The 8,962-nt window shown below is 49.7% G+C and overlaps 1 pseudogene; it reads left to right on the plus strand.

Moving 5' to 3' along the window:
* Nucleotides 1-282: 282 nt before the first annotated feature.
* On the plus strand, nt 283-781 carry LOC101446003 (peptidyl-prolyl cis-trans isomerase A pseudogene; annotated as a pseudogene).
* Nucleotides 782-8,962: the final 8,181 nt, after the last annotated feature.

Consider the following 8,962-nt stretch of genomic DNA (forward strand, 5'->3'; position numbering starts at 1 on the left):
CGCATCGATGGTCTCCCCACCCCACCCGTCTCCCCTAGGTGTTCTCTTTCGGGTGTGTGCTGAATCACCTCCCAGGGAAAACACTTGCACTTTGTTCCTTGTCTCAGGGTCTGCCCCTGAAGAAACCCAAACTAAAACAGATGAATATTTTCAAAAAGCTCCAAAGAGGATTCTGAGAGTCTTTCCTCCTTAACCCCTGAACTTAGAAGTCTCCGTGAACCATCAGAAAGTCCCAGAGGCCTTGCAGACGCCGCCGTCGCCACCGCAGTCCCTTGCGCAGCCATGGTCAACTCCATCGTGTTCTTCGACATCGCTGTGGACGATGAGCCCCTGGGCCGCAGCTGTCTCGAGCTGTTGGCAGACAAAGTTCCAAAGACAGCAGAAAATTTCTGTGCCCTGAGCACTGGGGAGAAAGGATTTGGTGATAAGGGTTCCTGCTTTCACAGAATTATTCCGGGGTTTATGTGCCCGGGTGGTGACTTCCCACGCCATAATGGCACTGGTGGCAAGTCCGTACACGGGGAGAAGTTTGATGATGAGAACTTCATCCTGAAGCACACGGGACCTGGCATCTTGCCCATGGCCGATGCTGGACCCAACACAAACGGTTCCCAGTGTTTCATCTGCACTGCTGAGACTGAGCGGTGGGTGGGATGGCGAGCACGTGGTCTTCGGCGAGGTGAGAGAGGGCATGAATATTGCGGGAGCCGTGGAGCGCTTTGGGTCCAGGAACGGCAAGACCAGCAAGAAGAGCCCCATTGCTGACTGTGGACAAGTCTGATTGATTTGGCTTCTGTCTCAACCACCAGCCCATTCCTTCTGCAGCTCAGGAGAGCGCCCGCCACCCCTGGGCCGCTCTCAGTATCCTATCATCTGTGTGCTGTTGCTGCAGGTCTTTGGGTTCCAGTCATCCTCCCCTTCCTTCCAGGTATAGCTGGATGGCAGAGTTAAATTTATGGTTATGAAATAAAAACCTTAAACAACAACAACAAAAGAAAAGTCCCAGAATGCCACCCTCTTGGCAAATGAGGCGACGGAAAGTGCACGCTTCAGAGTCAGCCTGCCTGGGATGAGCTCCCAGCAATCCCCCTCACCAGCTGTGTCACCTCAGAGAAGCTACATAAGCTGTCTGGACTTGTATTTTCTCACTTGTCGGGAAGGGTGTCCTACTTCCCCCAGTGTGTGAGATTCAATGTGAGGTACACATGGACTCAAATTGTATGGCGCTAGACACATAGTGAAACCCAATCCGTGATCTAAAAAGACGTCAGGAAGGATTACCTTAATATACATGTCACAGAAATCTTTGTCAGACTCTGTTCTGATTTACTTGCTATGTAGGTCACATAGCAAGTAAACGCCAAAAGAGTACAATTTAATGACCATTTTCTACACTCCTCTTGCCTTGGGCTGGAATGACATTCTAGATTAAATTAGAACCCTTGTTCCCTACCTGGCTAGGGAAGTGACAGGTTTTTGGCTTCCCCCCACCCCACAGTCCCAAGGTTGGGGAGCCTTGATTTCTCCCCTTTTTGGCTCCAGGTGGTCATGTGACTAGGGTCGGGCCAATTAGAGCTGTGCCGCGGAGATTGGTTCAAGGATCAGCACATGACCTAAGCCAGACCAATAAAACTCAAGTCTGGGACTTTTGCAGGACCCAGTGAGAAAGTGAAGCCTCCTGCTGGACTTAAAGCTGAGAAGGTAAAGCATGGAGCTCTGACCAGTTTCTGAGGGCACAAAGGAAGGCAGAGTCGATGGACAGCCAGAAGCAGAGTTTCAGTGACTTAGTTTAACCCTTTCTCTCGGCTGTGTCTGAAGCCAGATATACTACCTGGACTTTTCCATTACATTTACCATTAAATCCCCTCCCTCTTGTTTTTTTTCCTAAGCCTCTTTGAGATGGTTTCTGTCATCTGCCACCAAGAGTCATGCCTTCTGTAAGTCCTGCACAGGATACAAAGGAGGCACAGGGGAAGAGGCTTAGCCGGTACGTGACAGAGTCAGGGAAGGCTTCTCTGCAGAAGGAGACCTCTGATCTAGGCTTTGAGGGATGAGTAGGAGTTTGTTGTTTGGCAATCAAAGGCAAGGAAGGGCATTTGAGGTAGAGGGAATAGCATGGGCAAAGGCATGGAGGTGGGAACTGGGAGTCCTTCAGTATGGCTGGAATATGGGGCTTAAGAAAGCGAAGCAGGGAAGTGAGAAGGGGTCAGATCACAGAGGGCTGACCCCTGGGCTAAAAGGCTGGGCTTTTTTCCTATGGGAGGGAAGGAGGAGCAGAGGGCAGATGCCAGTGTGTGAGAAGCAGGAGAGAGGGTGGGCCAGGCCTCCCGGGGGCCACAGGGACTTAATGAACTGTCTCTTTCAGAAAGTACCCTCCCCAATGTGCCTGATACTTTAAGGGCTTAAAAAGCTTAAGATTTCAGCCTGAAACATCCTCACAGTAAAGGTAGGAGGCACCTGGACAAGCTAACCATCTGGTCCACCTCCATAACCAGATTTAAATACGGTTAGCAATCCCCTTCCTCCCTCAGGAAGCCAACGCCCTGCAGCTACTGGGGCCCCCCTCCTTAGAAGTTACAGGGTCCCGCCCTCCAGGGAGCCTCCTACGGGGGCACTTTCCTCCACGGCCCCACACCACCTCAGTGGCTTCTCAAAGGCGCCTGTCCAGTTCGTCCAGTGGTGTTGTAGTGGCCCCTCAAGGGTGGTGCCCTGGACACCTCCCTTTAATCTATTTTGGGAGCTCTGGTGGTTTGAAGCTGTGCACCCCAGAAAAAATGTTCTTACACAATCCATTCCCATGGGCCTGACCCCAGTGTAAGCAGGAACTTTTGATGAGGTCGCTTCAGCTAAGGCGTGGCCCGGCCCAGTCAGGATGGGTCTTACTCCTATGACTGGAGTCTTTCATAAGCAGGATGAAATTCAGGCAGAAAGAGCGAGCGCCGCAGGCAGCCAGAGCTGCACACCTGGGGACTCTGTAAGAGGAGGGAGAGGCCGGGAGAGGCCGCCATGTTCCCTGCCAAGTGGCAGAGGAGCCCAGGACCAAAGACGGCCAGCGGCCAGCCCCAGAACACACAGCCTTCAGGGAGAAAGTGGCGCCCTGACGAGGCCTTGGCTTGGGACTTTTTCCCGGGCGCAAACCACGAGCGAAAGAATTCCCATTTTTAACCCGACCCATTTCCCGGCATTTGCTTGAGGAGCCCAGGAAACTAAAACAGGGGTCTAGAGGAGATCCCTGAGAATCAGGATGACCCTGGGGGGAAGAAGCTGAGGGGGTTGCCTGAGGCCGCGCTGCCGGAGGGGTTCTCTGCTCTGCCTGACTCGGTGGCATCACCAGGAGGTTGTTAGAAATGCAGGCTCTTGGGTCCCACCCCAGACCTTCTCAGCCAGAGTCTGTATTTTAACACACCCCCAAGCGATGCATTTACACATGAATATTTGAAAAGCAGTGATCTATACATTGCATGGAACTAGCAAAAGAAAAAGAGAAAAAACATCAAGTAAATTTGATTAATTCGAAATGAGGGAATTAGAAAGAATTCTTTTCTGCACTTTCCAAAAGGTGGTTATATTGCTTTCATAATGAGAGAGAGAAAAAAAAGACACTTAAAACGTAAGCTATTCTAAACACAAAATTATACAGTGTTATAAAACTACTAAATTATGGAATGGTTACTTTCATTTTAAAATAGGTCCCATTTTCGGTCTCATTATGTTTTTTAATTCTCTCACTGCCCCCCCTTTTTAAAAAAATATTCCTGCAAAGGTGCACTTGAAGGCAGGCCTGGACCTCCCCTTCTTGGAAATGGCCAGAGCAGAGAAAAGCGCCTTCCTGTCTGTGAAGGCTGCTCAGTATAACGTAGAGCTTATCAAAATCAAATGGAGATGATCAATCTGCGGCTTAATGAAATTAAAGACAACAAATGATTTAAACATTAAGCATGATTCTCCCTTTACTAATTCCTTTTCGGCCTACACAGGTTGAGGGCCCCTCCCCCACCTTGAATTTTTCAAGGGTTCAAGCCCCCAAATGACTGACTTCGGACTTGACCTCATTGTCCAGTTCACTCTCAGCAGTCCTTCAGAACTCAGCACAGAAGTCACTTCTCAGGCAAGCCTTCCAAGGCCCTTCAGTCCTGTATCAGTCTGGGTTCTCAACTGCAAATGGTAGAAAAACAAATTTAAAACTGATTTAAGCCAAAAAGGGCAATTGGGTTCAGATAACAGAAAAGCCCAGTGGGTATCTGGCCTCAGGCATAGCTGGATCTAGGGTCTCAAATGGCCTCACCAGGAAGTAGCGTCTCTGATTCTCTCAGCTTTCCTCAGTGGGGCTCTAAGCTTAGGGAAGCTTTCCTACCCCATGAAACTCCCTGTTTTTCAACCTTCTAGCTTAGAAATCCCAGCAGAAAGATAACTTCCCTTTCCCGGTTGTCCATACTAAAGTCTCAGAGTTGAATCTCATTGGCCAGACTTAGGTCACATGCACATCTTTGACCAATCATTGAAGTGGTGGTGGGGTGGAACGCTCTGATTGGCCAGGGTCATGTGCCTGCCCTAAATACATCCCCACCTGAACCATAAGAACAGGTGGAAGGGACAAGTGGTTCCCCAAAGGAAACTTGAAAAGAGGGCATGAGACTGGGTGGACAATAGCAACAGTTATTTACTAGAGACCTCCTCATACAAGTTTTCACAGCACCCTGCAACTTACCCTTGTAACATCTGCTGACTTTCAAAAACTGTATGTTATTTCCAGGGATTACTTTATTGATGTCTGTCTCCCTGATTAGATGGAAGGTCGAAGGGCAGGGATTATGTGTGCTTGCAGATAAGGGTATCTGCCTTGACCAGCACATAGTAGGTGTTGAAATATTTATTGAGTGAATGAACTTGCTCCAACTGCTTTGCCAATAGCGATGTTGACTCACATTTTCCAGAGGCAATTCTAGAATGCTGGCAATCATGCCTCCCATTTAGAATCAGATTTGGCAATCAACTCAGCCAGAACCTCTGTCCCAGCTGTGCCCAGGGATAAACTGTGCCAGGAAAACACTGTTTTGTGGAGTTGGGGACATCTGCTGTGTGGCTGATGGAACTAGAGACTCTTGTCAGATAGTACAGACCTTGGGGCAGGTTGGCAGCAGACTGGGTGGCAAGGGTGGGTGGGATTGAATCCTGCTGCATGGCAGCACCTGGCATCTGCAAAGCAAACCGTCTCAAGCCTCACAGCCTCTCTGTATGGTAGCCTGATTGCATCCATTTGTTGTTTTCAGGGAAGAGGTTAAGGTTTGGAGCAGCACAGAAGATTTTACAACAGAGCCAGGACTTGACCTTGAGCCTTCCAGTTCAAATCCAGGCTCTGCCACCAGCTTGCAGCGTGCCTTCAACAAGTCTCCTTACTGCTGGTAGCCTCAGTTTCCCCATCTGTAAAACGGGCCTGGTTAGCCTTACCTCGAGGACTGTTGGGAGATGACAGGAGCTCTTGTCCAGTGTGGAAAACTGGGCAGGTAGTGGGCACTTGCCTTCCCCTCCTTTCAGAGGCTGCTCCAGCTAAATTGTATATTCCAAGTGCCCCCATAGCTGTAACAGAGAAGGCGCTCGAGAGCCCTGGGTATGAGGAGAGCTAATGGGCAATGCCTCCAGGGGGTCTTCTTGGGGTTCAGCTAGAAAATTAAATTCCCGCCTGAGCCTGGGACACACCTGACATTCAGAGGGAGGCAGGCCGAGAAGCACCAGGCCTTTCCTGTCCTTCCACAGGAGTCTCTGACAGCAGTCTGTGACCTGGCCTCAGGTCTCCCAGGTGACAACCAGGTACCAGGAGATGAGAGCCCTTGGGCCAGTGTGGTCGTAAAGGCCCCTCGCCCCGGAGGAGTCACAGTCTCTTGTAGCAGCTTCAGAGGCAAGCCTTCCGGGGAGCCTGCCGGGGAAGTGCCCGCCTCTCCCAGGCCCTGCACTCAGGAATAGGGATCCCCATGGGGCACTTATAATTCATTAAAGATCCTTCCAATCCAGATGAAATTTACCAATCAAGGGTCACTTTTTAGCAGAAGTAATGTTGCCTGGCAACACAGACTACATTCCACCTGTATCTGGTTTTGAGGGGTATCAGAGAGCGCAAGTTAACCCAAGGTCAAATTTGTTCTTAAGAGGAGAGAGGGTTTTGCTAACCCTTTATCCACAAATATTAACCAACGTCCTCCACGCTGCCTCACTCACACACGTACAACTGCCCTTTCCTCAAATCCTTTGCCTTCTCTCCCCACCCCACGGTCATATTTATTGTTTCAGGGTAAAAATGATAAACAGAGGAATTTAAAAAAATCTTTTGAGTTTCAAAAGCCTAGATTTGGGGTTTCAAATGCGAAGAGTTTCAGAAGCGAAAGCTCTTTATTTTCAAAAGTCAAGAGCCTGGAGTTTCAAATACCAGGAACTTTGAAATCCGAGGCCAAGATTTATGATTCAAAGCCCTTAAAAAAATTTTTGTTTTTGGAGTTTGGCCTTTTGAGTTTCAGTAATTGAAGCCCTGAGTCAGATTATGGGTTTATGTTCAATCAATTTGGGAAGCGCAGATGGAGAGCCAGGTGACCTGAGCCTCAGAATGCTGGAAGGTTTTCTGGACTGAGGGAAGGGGAGCAAGGGGCCAAGATGAGGCCAGTGGAGTCTGGACCAGGGGCCCAGACTGAGGGGGCCCAGACCTGGGGGGTCACACCTGGAGAGCAGCAGGAAAGCCACCGTCTGTGCCCTGAGGTTGTATCCCATCTCTCTCCCCTTGCCCAAGTGACCGATCTGAGGTGGAGAGGCGGCCTGGAGCCTGGCAAGGTGCTGGTGGCACGATGAGAAGCCTGTGACCTGCCATCAAGACCTGAGAACCCCCAACCAGCGGGAGTAGCGAGGAAACCAAACCCCACCCCGTGCAGACGGATGTCGCCTCTGGGGGTGGGACGTGTGACAGACGGGCTGATTTGATTCCGAATCCATTCGAACTTGGGCTCTGGAGTCAGAGCGGAGAGGGTCCAAATCCCAGTCCCCCTGTGTGACCAGGGCAAGGTCATTCTTGGGTCTTGGATCATTGACTGAGTCATTCAACCGTCTTTGAGGGCTTACTTTTCTGGACACAGTTTCTGGGGCCAGATTGCCTGGGATTCCCAATTCTTTTACCTTGATTGCCTTGGATTCCCAATTCTTTTACGTCTTTGGGCAAGTTATCTTTCTGTGCCTCAGTTTCTTCATCTATAAAATGGGGGCAAAAACAATACTCACTTCTTAGGGTCATATTGCAGATCGAAAGAATCAATGCATGTAAAGGACTCACAAAAGAGCCCGGCATCTAATAAGCGCTCCACAAATGTCTTGTGCTATGACTACATGGCAATGATTTTTCTCTGTACCAGGAACACAGGAGTGAACAAAATTAAGAATTTGTCCCCGTGGGGCTTATGTTCTAGCGAGGGAAATAGATAAATACCAACAGACACAAATGTACTTTCTTTGGAAGAAAGACAAAGCAGGAAGTTAAGATAGTTCCTTTACTCTCTGAGCTTCGGCCCCTACGGGGGTACATGGTGGTAGCCGCGCAATTGGCAATTGAAAGCGTCTAACACAGGCCTGGTGTGTAAGTGCTCAATAAAATCTGTGCCCTCCTCCCCGCTTGCCCGCTGTCCCACGTGACAGCCGTGCCTTGCCTCCTTCCCGTTTAAAAAGCCTTGGCAATCCACCCAACAGGAGAATAAACACAATTGCAGATACCAAAGAAATTCCCAGAAACCCTGTTTTTGCCAACCAGATGTTCCCATAGACTTTCTCAAACTGATTAGTGTCCTAGCAACTGGAAAAGGAGGAAAATGGTCTGTTTCTATCTGGGAATAGAATGGACAAAAGACGTTTGTTTAAATTCCGCCTTCTAGTAAAGCCCTGAGGCAGAGAACAGGGGATGAAAGTAGACAGTTCCAGACACCCCTTTCCTCGCCATCACATTCATCAGGCCACTTGCCGGCTTCGAGCACCCTCAGCCTCCTTGCTGTCCTTCAGAGCAGGAGAGCGGGGCTCTCGATTTCCTCCACCAAACCTTAAGACAACAGTGGTGTCTGGTGCCACAGTCCTGGAGGCAAGAAGCCTGAAACCAAGATGTGCCCGAGACTCTGGGGAAGAATCTGCTGGGCTCCTCTCTGCTGCCTTCCGGGGGCCTCCGGCACTCCTTGGCTGGTGGTAGCAGCATTCCAGTCTGCTCCTGTCTTCAGGAGGCTGTCTCCCTCCTGTCTTGTCTGCATCTCCTCCTCTCCTGATAAGTCATTAGATTGGGGCCCACCTTGACCTCATTTCCACTTGAACATGTCTGCAAAGACTCAATTTCCAAATAATGTCATGTATTCTTAGGTACTGGACTTCAGCATATCTTTTTGGGGGGGGAGGGGCACAGTTAACCCAGAATAGATGCCTTCCATCACATGTCCCAAGCCACTGGCATTGTACCTCCTCTCATCACAACCATACTGCAAGGTTGAGGTTCACACGAGTAAACTGAGCCTCAGAGAGATGAAGTGATCTGCCTGAGGTCATGCAGTGAACAAGCTGTTCCCTGAGGTGATGGGCTTTGTCAGAGCAAGGATTTTGTCCAAGTCACCGATAAACCCGCAGCACAAAGTGTGGTGTCTCATACGACGTGAGTGAAGAAATGGTGGGGCTGGGATTTGGACCCAGGGCTGGATGACTCTTTCCAATGCTCAACACCACTTCCAGGTTGACCAGATGGAAATACGTTGAGTACTTTTTTTGGAAGGGGAAGCACCATAAAAGTATAAAAGTACTGATTTTCTAATAATAATAATTAGGGAAGGAGCCGAGCACTAGCCCAGACAATGGGGAGGCCGGTCCCAGATGCAGAGCTTGCAAAGAGAAGGTAGGTGTGAGACCTTGAGAGGCTGCAGGAGCCTGACCAGAAAACAAACGCTTCCTGGAGCCGTGCGGG

Source organism: Dasypus novemcinctus, chromosome 26 (assembly GCF_030445035.2).
Source record: "Dasypus novemcinctus isolate mDasNov1 chromosome 26, mDasNov1.1.hap2, whole genome shotgun sequence".
Taxonomy (NCBI): Eukaryota; Metazoa; Chordata; class Mammalia; order Cingulata; family Dasypodidae; genus Dasypus; species Dasypus novemcinctus.